This window comes from Lepidochelys kempii, chromosome 2 (assembly GCF_965140265.1).
Source record: "Lepidochelys kempii isolate rLepKem1 chromosome 2, rLepKem1.hap2, whole genome shotgun sequence".
In the NCBI taxonomy this organism is placed as follows: Eukaryota; Metazoa; Chordata; order Testudines; family Cheloniidae; genus Lepidochelys; species Lepidochelys kempii.
Window position 1 is genome coordinate 87,479,115 of NC_133257.1, and position 13,313 is coordinate 87,492,427.

Consider the following 13,313-nt stretch of genomic DNA (forward strand, 5'->3'; position numbering starts at 1 on the left):
ACAAATAATAAATAACAACAGCAAAGATAATGATACATGTTCTACAGTCTCATGCTTCAGGGCATAAAGCAAATGCCCTGTGTGGCCAGGGAGGAATGTGTAGAACTGCATAATTGGATAGAATAGATGATTGTAGGAAAAATGAATAGAATGGTTGACCTGTAGACTTCATACCTGCTGGAACCATAAGTATTTTTCATGCTAGGTGTCTTGTACATGACAAAGCAGGGAGAAGTGCTTCAAAATGCAGCTTATTGCGAGAAAATGGCTGAGCTTTGCTTTGGTTCTTATTTTATATGAAACTATTAGCACATCCTTAACAAACCCCCATGTATTTACAGATGTGCAGACATTTCCAAACTATCTCTGGTCTGTTGGAATGAGATTTAATTGAAATTCTTTCTTCTCAGCTAAAAGGGACTCAGCAACTGTGCTTAAGAAAGTCTTTTTCTTGGAATATACAGTGAATATAGAAAAAGAAAAGGAGTACTCGTGGCACCTTAGAGACTAACCAATTTATTTGAGCATAAGCTTTCGTGATCTACAGCTCACTTCATTGGATGCGAAAGCTTATGCTCAAATAAATAAAGAAGCTGAGATCCTTTTCTTTTTGCGAATACAAACTAACATGGCTGCTACTCTGAAACCTATGGAAAAAGAGTTATTCCTTTTTATTTATTTTTTTTTAGTTACATGAAAAGGTACACATGATGTTTAAAAGGCTCAGTGGCAAGGCACTCACCTTAAACCCTGTAAATCATAATGTGTTATCAGACATGTGCCTCTAAATTGGTTGTCTCATGTTATCCTTGAATAATGTCTAACTTGCATAAGCTGTTTCACAGGAACATTCATGAATGCAGGATCTCCAAACGTTAAAAACATCAGCTCTCTTTCCTTTTGTGTGTTAAATTCATTTAAGATTTCTCCCCAAGGCTGGGCTAGCATTAACACAGTCATGAAAGGAATGGCCGTGGGCCCTCGCCAGTTCAATTCCAGTTTCACAAATGTTGAAATGTACTCCAGAAACTTGTTCAGAAGCCCCACTGTGTAACTCACATGATTGCTCAGTCTAGTAAGCAAAGTGGTGCTACAGTCTACTTGGAAGATATATGTATTCCCTAAGCTGAATGGGGGGATGAGCTGGTTGACTCAGTGTAATGGGAAACAGAGCTTTGTCAAAGCGCAGAAGCTCAGCTATTACTAAAAAAAGTCCCTTTCTTAGGATGCTCATTGTGGAGGCCCACTGGTGGGAGCACGTGGAGTTGTCTGCTGCCCAGGCTATCCCATCTCTATAGAGAAAGGGCTTCAGTTAGCAGAGCTTTCAGTCTGGCACCTCACAGTTGCATGCACTTGAAAAGGCTGCATAAAGCAAAATATGGAGAGAGTTTTTTGAGACATTTTTAATCAATCAGTTTTATCGGTCCTGCATTCTGGCGCCAATCATGTAAAGCACTGCCAAGCACGTGCTTAGCTTTAAGCGCTTTATTGAGTCAGTGTCAGAGCGCTCAGCACCTTGCAGGATTGAATCCTTGTTTTGTTTTTCTGATTTGCAGAAAAGCTCTGGTCAACATGCAGTGTAATGCTTTGATTTTGACAAAAATTGCTGTGTTATTTTTCAATATTTTATTCGTATTTCAGATTGGCCCCTTAATGGTCAGGACCAAGCAGAGTCAAACCATGGGTTGCCAATGCCACTGGTTAAAAACGTTTCCCCCAACACTGGTCTGTGTATAAATCACAAAATCTAGGCCCTGGTTTCTAGAGGACTAGACTGTAGCCTGAGCTGAAGTTTTTCCTGTTTCTAAAAATCCTTGTTACTTGTATTAGAATTGAAAACTCCTAAAGCTCAAGAATAAAGATTTGTGGGAAAATATCTTGGTACAGATCATTTTTTTTTGTGGTTGGACTGAATAACCCACACTACCAACTGGAAAACACACATTTCACTTCTGAACCCTTTCACTCTCCAAAGACTAGGTTGTGCCTTTAGGCCATGCCCTGAACAAGAGTCAAGGAAACTGCACCATCCCAGGAATGGCCCCAACAGCGGCTGTGCCTCAGAGACAATGCCTCAGTCACAATTCCCTCCCACCTTCCCTCTTGGAGGGGGAGAGAAGGGATAGGTAATTATTTATGGCACTCAGGTGATAAATTGCAGTCATCATGCACCTTTGATTACCTTACCTTACCTGCACTCTGCCTGCTAGTCTACTCACCAAGATTTATTCTAACAATCCAAATAGCTGACCATCCTCAAACAGCAGTTGTTTTTTTAAAAGGAAAAAAATCTTTCCTTCTTCAACCTCCACTTCCCTGCTTATAAAATTACATTGGTCTGAAGCCCAGGAAAGACCGTATATTGTCCTGGGCCAGTGACAAGTTTAAGGTGTGATATCTCAGGATCCAGAAGCATTCGAAATGGGAGCTTTGTGTTACTGGAAATTCCTAACTGGGACACGACACTTCTTATATACGTAGAAGGGCCCAAGATACCAAATTTTTAAAAACCGCTACATTTTTGCTTATGGCAAAGGCACTTTAGATATTTTGCAGAAGTTTGTAACTTAACGTTTTATTAGTTGCAATTTCTTTCTGTCTTGGAGATTTGTGCAGTTTGAAAAGGAATTATTTCATCCATCTCTGAAATGCAGGTCTGCCTGGAGTGAAAGATGACTGCTTACTTAGGCTGCAAATTCTTTAAGGCAGGGACCATCTTTTTGATACATGTATGTACTCTGAATAGTACAAATGAGGTTCTGATCTCTGATTGAGAACTCTAGGTGTTATCAGAATACAATAAATAATAATTTAGCAGCACACAACAAAAAATATATAGAGCAAGGAAGTAGTATATAACAGTTGATTGAAACAACAGGGGCAATTTAAATAGGCACTAGGCAGCTACTTATACTGAAATTTGGCCAAAACACCAGGAATAACACTGCAGTATTGTTGCTGTGTTGGTCCCAGGATATTAGAGACACAAGATGAAGAAGAGCTCTTTGTAAGCTTGCAAGCTTGTATCTCTCACCAACAGAAGATGGTCCAATAAAAAATATTACCTCACCTGCCTTGTCTCAGGAGTAACACTGATATTCCTGCAAAAATTACCATGATATCTTAACAAAATTGTAAAGACTTGGGCCCCTAATTGAATATACCATCTGTAAAAGGGGACCTCCAACAGTATAGGACCTGGCCTACCATCATGCTGGCATATTGATTGACTACTAGCTCTGAGAGAAGAGTGCTACCTCCTGAGTCACCAGCACATGTTAAGATTTCCTTGCAGGTCTTCCTTCCAAGTACTTACCTTGGCGTCCCCTACTTAGTTTCACAATTTCACATCCTCAGATGTGAGGGCTGCAGACGTTAGCTGTTGTACTGCTTCACAGAAGTGCTTCGATGGTTTTAACATTTGGAGCAAGGCTGATTTCTTTCTCCTCCTGTGCCAGAGTGCAGAGTTGTGCATTGTGCTCACCTTTGCCCTTCTCATTCCAGATTGACACATTTCAGTATTTCATGACTCTTTCGTTAGTAAATGATGCTCATAGTCTTGGGGATCTGGGATTAAGAGGAGCTTCCACTTTGACAGCCCACCTTAGAAGTGCTTATACATGTTGTTTCTTCGGCTTTGTATAAATGTGTGTGTTTGAAAATGAACGTGTCTTTTTGCTTTTATTAGCAGTCTGGTCTCTACAATATAAAATTGAAACCATTTGGGTGTGACAGTAATGACCAGAAGTTTGGGCCTGTTTTGTTATATGTACCTATTAGAGTGTAACTCCTGTTGCACCCAGTCAAAACTTAATACAGCAATAGCTATCAATTGCAGTGGGAACTAGCATGAATATTGTGGTCAGATCCTAGCCTCTGTTGCATTCTCTTTGCATTGCTCTAAGAAGGCAAAGGGGATGGATGTGATGAGTGTTCTGAGCCTGATGAGCCATCACTGAACCTAATGGATCATCGGAAATAATTCCCTGCAAGTCCTAAGGGTCCAGCCAATCCACAAGTTAGGGTTACCTGATTAGAACCTAAGGTAGGTGTATAGGCTCCCAATGAAAGCAGCCATTCCAGTCTGTTCAATGTCACAACCTTGTTGGGGATAGTCCCAGTTGCCTGGTAGTTCTGATAGATTGCCTTTCCTCCAGCCATGCCCAATCACCCAGCTGCCCTGGCAATGAAAAACCAGCTTACAAAACCAACTGGGGATTTCTTTGTGTGGGATAGGCCTGAGTGTCAGAAAGCCAGTGTAGCCCAGCCCATACTGCCTTCTGATTTCCTCCTGTGGCATAGGGGGTATTCTGGGTGATGTAGTAGGGTTGGAAAGCACTACACTCTTGTATCGCAAGAGCCTGTTTGTTAAAGTGATTCTGTGACAGTGAAACATCCCCCAAGGGGTGAGTCATTGCTGATGGCACGAGTTACAGGATCCCTAAGGGTGAACTGGCCCTCATTACGCAGTACTGAGATAAGGGGCAGACAGGTGATGGAAACCCCGCCATGTGTGTCAATTGTTTCTCAGCTGTACCTGAGTATTTGGCTTTCTCTCTACATATACCCACTATCAATGTAACAGGTTTCAGGGTGGTAGCCGTGTTAGTCTGTATCAGCAAAAACAACGAGGAGTCCTTGTGGCACCTTAGAGACTAACCAATTTATTTGGGCATAAGCTTTTGTGGGCTAGAATGATGAAGTGGGTTCTAGCCCACGAAAGCTTATGCCCAAATAAATTGGTTAGTCTCTAAGGTGCCACAAGGACTCCTTGTTGTTTCCACTATCAATGTAGTGATTGAGCATATCCCAAGTGTTCTAAAAACTTGAAACTACAGGAGTATATTTCTCTTTCCAAGAGAGAGGAATAGTGTGATTATTTTTGATGGTAATGCTGTATGTGTACCTTATGGAAGGAAAGCCAAATCAAAGGGATAGTTTAGCATTTAGTCCTGGCTTCATTACATTTTGATTCTGAAGGGAATATTTATGTATATTATGCTTAATATGTGATCTTGCCAGGGTTGGCACCTACCATTGCTTCTAATATGGATGTTTTCACATCTGCTATAAACAAAAGCTGGTTGTTATCTTGAGTTATGGCAGCCACATGGATACCAGCTCACACAGTCTCACCAATTTTATCTACACAAAAACAAAAAGCAGACTATATGAAACATTAGTACATTATAAAGTCTGGAGAATGTTGTCTGCAATTACAGTGATTGGTTAATGAGGCTGCCACTGCAATTATGGAAGTGCTTCCAGAATCCCCGGCCCCCACCCCCATCTGAAAATTTATGTCTTATCACATCTCATGCATTTTGCCTTCCTTTGATCCACTACTTTCACTGCACTTTCTAAAAGTTTTGTTCAGCAGCTTTTTCTTACAAAAGCACTGGTTGTGCACCCACCACTTTCTTATATTCCGTGCTTGCATTGTTGAAAATCATTGCACAAACACATGCCAGTATTCAAGAGTGGTTTGATATCAGAAGGAACGTTGCCAGGGGAACAGCTGCAGATTCAGATAATCATGTATCCAGCATAAGGAATATATAAGAGCAATAACATTACCATTTGATTGGTTTTCCCAGGCATCGCAGTTTGATTTAAAGTGAATGTCAGGAACTGATACTGAAAATCCCAAAGATACAGTTATGTTAGACCTGAAATTGTAGTGATTCTCTTGGTTTAATAACGGTTTATAAATCTTAATGATTGGCTTGATCTTGTAAGCATGCAAAATTCCCATTTTGGTCTATGTTTTAAATAGAACAGGAGTACTTGTGGCACCCTAGAGACTAAAAAATTTATTTGAGCATAAGCTTTCGTGAGCTACAGCTCACTTCATCCGATGCATTCAGTGGAAAATACAGTGGGGAGATTTATATACATAGAGAACATGAAACAATGGGTGTTACCATACACACTGTAAGGAGAGTGATCACTTAAGGTGAGCTATTACCAGCAGGAGCGTGGGCGGGACCTTTTGTAGTGATAATCAAGGTGGGCCATTTCCAGCAGTTGACAAGAACGTCTGAGGAACAGTGGGGCGCGGGGAAATAAACATGGGGAAATAGTTTTACTTTGTGTAATGACCCATCCACTCCCAGTCTCTATTCAAGCCTAAGTTAATTATATCCAGTTTGCAAATTAATTCCAATTCAGCAGTCTCTCGTTGGAGTCTGTTTTTGAAGTTTTTTGTTGAAGAATTGCCACTTGTAGGTCTGTAATCGAGTGACCAAAGAGATTGAAGTGTTCTCCAACTGGCTTTTGAATGTTATAATTCTTGACATGCCCCTCTGCCATATACATTGGTCAAACTGGACAGTCTCTATGTAAAAGAATAAATGGACACAAATCAGACGTCACCCCCCACTGTTCCTCAGACGTTCTTGTCAACTGCTGGAAATGGCCCACCTTGATTATCACTACAAAAGGTCCGCCATGACCCCACACTCCTGCTGGTAATAGCTCACCTTAAGTGATTGCTCTCCTTACAGTGTGTATGGTAACACCCATTGTTCCAAGTTCTCTATGTATATAAATCTCCCCACTGTATTTTTCCACTGAATGCATCCAATGAAGTGGGCTGTAGCTCACAAAAGCTTATGCTCAAATAAATTTGTTAGTCTCTAAGGTGCCACAAGTACTCCTTTTCTTTTTGTGAATACAGACTAACGTGGCTGCTACTCTGAAACCTATGTTTTAAATGTTACAGATAACCAAGTGCATTCAATGGGCCCATTTCTCCATTGGGCAAAGCGGGTGTAAAATATTGCCATTCTGATCTGTTAACTGGCAACTGTAATTGACTGCAAAAAGTCTGTGTTGTGCCTAGCACAGTGGGGCTCTGGCCTCTAAGAATTCAACGAATAAATAAGGTGCAAGACAGTGGAGAATTAGGCCTTATGAGCTAGATCCTCAACTCGTGTAACTCCATTGACTTAACTGACAGCACTGTTGTATGGCTGTGTGTGTATAAGTTTCCACCTTTCATTTTTTATCTTGTTAAATATCCTTTCATTACTTGTGATGTTTTGTTGTGGGGCAGATTGTTTCCTTAGGTAGTTTTCAAATGTGCTGCTGAACACTCTTTTGTAAAATAAAATGAAAACAAAAACAAAACCCACATTCTGAATGGCTTCCAAGTGCATGTCTACTGTTTGGCCTATGTCAAGTAATGAATAAAATTTTAGGCACACTGAATCTCTGCTCATTACACACTAACTTCATATGGCAGCCATTTGCCTTATATTTTTTTCTTAAGGAAATTTCTTAAGGAGTCCTGAAGATTAAATATTAAAAATAATGAACATTTTCAGAAAATATTATATATACTATTTTTCACCTTAAAAACTATCTCTGAAGCTTATACCAAAATATTAAACTTTCTTCCCTCCTTGTCAAAATTTCCTGACTTTAGCCAAGGACTTTGAGAAGCCACTTTAGCAAAGCACATTTCATGATGTATTGGGAAAAAAAATCCCTTGGGTATATTGCAGTAGCTTAGCTGATTAAGTTAACATCTAATGGAAAAAATTATACATTACTTAGTTCAAATTAAATATTCACCATATGGAGGGGCAAATTCTTTGATAAATCATGAAACTAGCCAATTCTTGAAACGCTGAGTGCCAAGTGAGTGCAACCCTGTCAAATCCAACTGATATTTTTCCACTGATGTCAGTGGGGCCATTATTTTACTCCTGGGTTTGTTTGGATTGAGACAAAGTTCCCATTTCCCTGCTCAAACCCTGACAGTCTTCCAGACTTTGCTGAAATAGTGTGTGGATTCTCACTAAGTCTGAGAACTGGTTTTGGTCCAGCAGCTGTCATCACATCTTGTGAGTGGGTTCTCCCAGGGAACAGAGGTGGGCACTGGTCAGTCCAGTGGGGTAATTCCAACTAGCGCACAATGTTTGACCAGAGCCCAGATGACCAGAGCCCAACATACAGACTTCCAGACCTGACTGAACTCCACACGCTTTTTGCAAAGCCACCAAAGATCAGATGTTTAGTGAGCAGCATTAGGGCAAAGGAGAAAGATCTGGATGGGTTGGGGAAGTAAGGAACATGATGGGAAACAGAGAAGGGATAGGAAGAAGATCCAGCTAAGCTCTGGATAATCATCTAGAATGAAACCCTGGTCCTATTGATATTAATGGGCATTTTACCATTGATTTCAATACAGCCAGGCTCTTGCTCATTAACTTTTGGGAATTTATGCAAATTGTACCTGCAAACCTTTTCAGGATCACACATCAGTTATGGCTGTTAGACTATTGCTGCAGATGAACCCAACCCAAAAATCATTTGTGAGTTTGGGTAATTCTAGCTCTGGATCCATATGTGTAGTTTTTAGCTCAGTCTCATTTCACACAATGAAAAACACATCTGAATTCAGAAATGCTGACAAATAATACTGCCTTTCCATCGTCTTGCCAACTGACTGATGGTATCAAGCTTTCATTCATTTCCTCCTTATTTTATGGTTTGTTTCCATCACTCTGTTGTCTTTCTTCTCACTTGGGCCCAGAGTGTTACTTGTTCAGTTTTTAAAGAAATGTATGGCTTGTAGGGAAAGTAATTTTCCCCATCTGACTTTGCTTTGTGAATCTTACTATATAAATACTATGGATTAGGGTAGCCAGTTTCTCCATGACATGGCTTAAAGCAAAATGAAGAAAGATAACCCCTCATTATAGAAATCTAATGAGAGAATATTATCGGAAGATCGTGAACAAGAGAAACATTAGTTCTGAATTGCTAAGGTCATTGATGTTTTCCTCTAAATGTTAAGATGCATGCATATTTTGTTTTTAAAAGTTCTAGATTGACTTAAAGGATATTTTGTTTGCCTAATGTGTGAAAATCTCCCAGTTTGTACAGCTCCTTAAGTTGTTTCAACATCCATCCGTCCCTATTTCAATGCCCACTGAAGGCAAGCTCAGTACTCTCATAGTTAATTTACTCTTGAAGAAGGTGTATCCAACAAGCAAATTAATTCGTCAAGGTGACCTTCAGAGCCAACATTTTTACTCCAGATAAAGAATGCCATTTCAGCTTGATTATGAAATTCAGCTAAGTGAGCAGGCAGCAGCCCTTCTATAAAACACAGCAGCATGGCAAAAGAAAAATTACTCCTACAATCAATGTGAATTTTGTTTTCCACTAGTCTTCATCTGCTGGCACTACATATTCCTCAGTCTTTCCTCTCTTTTGTCATGCTCTGTAAATCTTCTCCTGTTGCATGACTAAAAAGAAAAGGAGTACTTGTGGCAGCTTAGAGACTAACCAATTTATTTGAGCATAAGCGTTCGTGAGCTACAGCTCACTTTTATGTTTAAACCGGCTTGTGGGTTAAATACTTTTAAAATCCCTATTTCATACACTGTATAATAGTACAGTGATTGGCTTTCCTAGTCAGAGCTGGGACTATAATTCAAGTTTAGCAGTTTCCTGTTAATCACAAATTCCTGTTAAGATGTTTGCAAAAGTCCTCCTGCAAAGCCCATTGGATGAGTTAGATCTTTGGAATCATAGTAATGGAGGGCTCAGTCCTGCAGGACCCCAGTGGCATCCGTGGGAGGTTTGCCTAAGTAAGGGCTGGGGAAGCAAGTGATGTATTTCTATGTTCTATCACAATAGTTACTTTAACATATGTCACTGTAACAGTGTCCCTGCAGAGCCCCCCTTGGCTCCTGCCCCCACTGGGCTGAGAAAATCAAACCGAGACCTTTAGGTGCAGTGCCCGCCTGGTGCTTTTATTTACAAGCTGTGCTCCCACCACCTTTCCTCCATATACATAGTCCCCTTCTTGCAGTCCACCAGAAGGGGGGGGGGCTCGCTCTCTGCTTCCCCTCACTGCCTTTCCTCTTTCCAGCTCCCCGCCCCCAAACCCTGGCTTCCTTCCCCTGGGGCTCTTATCCAGCTCCGGCCTGATGAGGCAACAGCTGTTCAAGCTTCCCCGATCAGGGCCAGGTGGCCTACCCAGCTCCAATTCACCTCCCTTAATTGGAGCTGGGGTGATAGAGGGTTGGCTAAGCAGTTTTCTGCTTACCACCCTGTCACAGTCACCTATTAATATTTTGGCCATCATTTCTTCCTCTTTATTTCCTCTAAAGGCGTATCTTGAGGTGTTTCACTTATCTTTAAGTTTTGGGACAATGTTCTTTCACTCGAATGAAAGCAGATCTGGAGCCTGTGTGGTTAATGGATCCCAGAGTTAGTGTAAAATTCTGTTATGCAAGAGTCTCTGATTTCTGCCTGTTGTGAGCTGGAATAGATAGATAGAATATGTTGAGCCTCTGTAAAGGAAGCTGTAGTTATGTTTCAGTGCAAGCTGCCATATAAGTTTATGATTGTGCCGGCTTCATTTTTTGCAGAATAATTAGTGAAACTAAGACTCTTCCACATCCTTTCTGGAGCTTCATTTTCATGCTCTTCAGATATGATCTGCTCTAGGAATTATTTTGGAAGAAGTTCTATGACCTGCATTATGCAGGAGGTCAGACTATATAACACAATGGTTCCTGCTAGCTTTGGAAGTTGTCAACCTATATATGAAAGTTTAGCAGAGTCCTTTAAGCCAGTGGTTTTCAAACTCTTTTTCTGTCAACCCAGTTGAAGAAAATTGATACCCACAACCCAACGGAGCTGGGGATGAGGGGTTTGGGGTATGGGAGGGGCTCAGGGCTGGGGCAGAGGGTTGGGGCGCAGGGGTGAGGGCTGTAGGGTGGGGCCGGGAATGAGGGGTTCAGGGTGTGGGAGGGGACTCTGGGCTGGGTCAGGGGATGTGGGTTTTGGGGTGCAGGAAGGGGCTCTGGGTTTGAGGGAAGGCTCAGGGCTGGGGCAAGGGATTGGGGTGCGGGCTTAAATCAGCTGGCTCCCAGTCAGCAGTGCAGCAGGGGTGCTAAGGCAGGCTTCCTGCCTGTCCTGGCACCGCGGACCACTCCGCACCCCAGAAGCGGCCAACAGCAGGTCCGGCTCCTAGGCAGAGGTGCACAAGCAGCTCCGCACGGCTCTCACCCGCAGGCACCGCTCCCACAGTTCCCATTGACCTGTTCCCAGCCAATGGGAGTGCAGAGCTGGTCCTCATGGTGGGGGCCCCTCCACCTAGGAGCTGGACTTGCTGGTGGATGCTTCTGGGGTGCAGCACGGTATCAGAACAGGAAGGAACTAGCCTGCCTTAGCCAGGCAGCACCGCTCATGAGACTTTTAACGGCCCGGTCGGCGGTGCTGACCAGCGCCGCCGCGACCCAGTGCCTTACATTTCACAACCCAGTACTGTGTCACAACCCGCTGTTTGAAAACCACTGCTTTAAGCAATATCACAGTAACCTTTGCCTGTTAAAGTGGGAGCTCTTAATTACTGTTTATTGCCCAGATTCATCAGCGTACTAAAGTACATACCTAACTTTAAGCAGAGGAGCAGGTCATCTATGTACGCAGCAATAAAATAGATGATGTTTTTTAAAGGTTTGTGTCAATTACATTTCTATTATGTGTCTCATTTTGTTTAATTCTGAGGAAAATCATACTGCAAGACCAGATTCACTGGTCATTGATACCTATTAAATGCTCAGCATTACTGCTTCTGAAATATTACACCCTTTTTTCCCTGTATAAACAATCTTCAAAATCAGCTCAGAGCTTCTTGGGCACATGGCGTGAAAAATGACAGTTCCTTAAAACAACTTTTCCTGGACTGACCAATGAAGGCCTTGATTCTGCAAAGAATGTTGGCAGGCAGACCTCTGTGACGTGCAGAGAGCCACTGGCTTCAGTGGGGCTCCAAGTGGTATAGTCGTCCATTATTACTTATTTCTATTTATTATATGTGCCTAAAGGCCCCAAAAGATGCCATGTCCCCATTTTGCTGGGCATTGTACAAGCACATAGTAAGAGACAATCCCTGCCCTGGAGATTCTAAGCACCCATATGTGAGCTGCTGCCATGATTGTGGCCCTGGAAATTGTTAAAGGGACAGTATTAGGTTAAAGTGCATGGGCCACGTTCTTACAACCGTAATTTGTTACTAATAACACCTTAGATTATTGTACGCACACTGTCGAGAATGTTGAAATGTTCAAACAAATACTGTTTTCACTGAATTTTGAAAAACAATCATGAAAACATTTCTCCTAATATTTGATCTTGTTAAAAGTTATCAATACAAAACCTAGAACTGGGTTTAAAATGACCTGACAGTGTCCTTTTAATGTCATCGTTTATCCACACAACAGGTCCCACACAAGCGGCAGCATTGCTAGCTTTCTAGTCCTTTTATCCCACCACTTAACTGGTGAGAGAAATCCTCTAAGGATGGGGGAGTAGGTCTGTCTCCATGACCTTCAGCCTTGAGCTTCTCAGTTAGTGCCTGTGGTGATGGTATTGTAATCTGGGTACCTGTCTAGGTGGGACCACTGCATTATTTCAGTCATTACCAACTCAAGCTGAATTCATAGCATGAAAGCTCATTGCCAATCTTCTGAGCCATCCAGGTCCCTGCAGCTCATCCTTTAAACTAAAGCATGACTAGCCAGTCCATAATCACAAACGGTGACAAGCAAGCTGCATTCTTGATCCCATGGACAATAATCTTTAAAATCCAAAAAGATTTATGAAATCAAAAGGCCACATAAACACAACATTTTATGAGATGAGACTGAGAAGAGTTTTGATTTCCTGTATAAAAATTTACAAGAAAACAATTTAAACTGAAAGGTGAATTGCAAAACAAAATCCCATTTTTTCCCCTTTTCTGCCCCTGCAGATGTATAATGGCCATCACAGAGATTGTTTCCTCCTATTTCTTTATTTTTTTTCTGCTGGTGTTGGGTTGGTTTTTACATTAGAAATATCAGGTTCTGTCTTCCTTACTTTGTTGGATGACTTTAACAAGGTCGCTGGAGGCCCTGAACAGAGATTTCACATGAGGCTGTAACCAGAGTTTCAGCTCTTCCTCCTACAACTTGGGGGTGGAAAGGGTAGAGGAAATGTGTCTTAGACAGACCTGTTTAGATAATTAAACAGACTAGTAAAGCTGTTTTTCTTAAATATGTTTGAACATTTGGAGTACTTATCTTGTTTGAAAGCTATTTATTGGTTCTCCTTTCGGCAAGTTGACAGACTTCAGTAAGGAATTGTTTCCATGGTGTATTTTCTAGAGGTGGACCCAAGCCAAAACCCGGATCCAATCATGCACAAACTTCAGAAGTTTTGGATCTGGATGCAAATGTTGTGATACAAACCCAGCTCTGTTGTTTTCTTAATGTGAAACCTGTTGCATGTTCTCTAAAAGCTTC

The 13,313-nt window shown here is 41.6% G+C and overlaps 1 protein-coding gene across 7 annotated transcripts in view; it reads left to right on the forward strand.

The window, feature by feature from the left end:
- ARHGAP28 (Rho GTPase activating protein 28) overlaps positions 1-13,313 on the forward strand; it is a 91,645-nt gene that overhangs the window by 18,702 nt on the left and 59,630 nt on the right. The window lies entirely within an intron of this gene.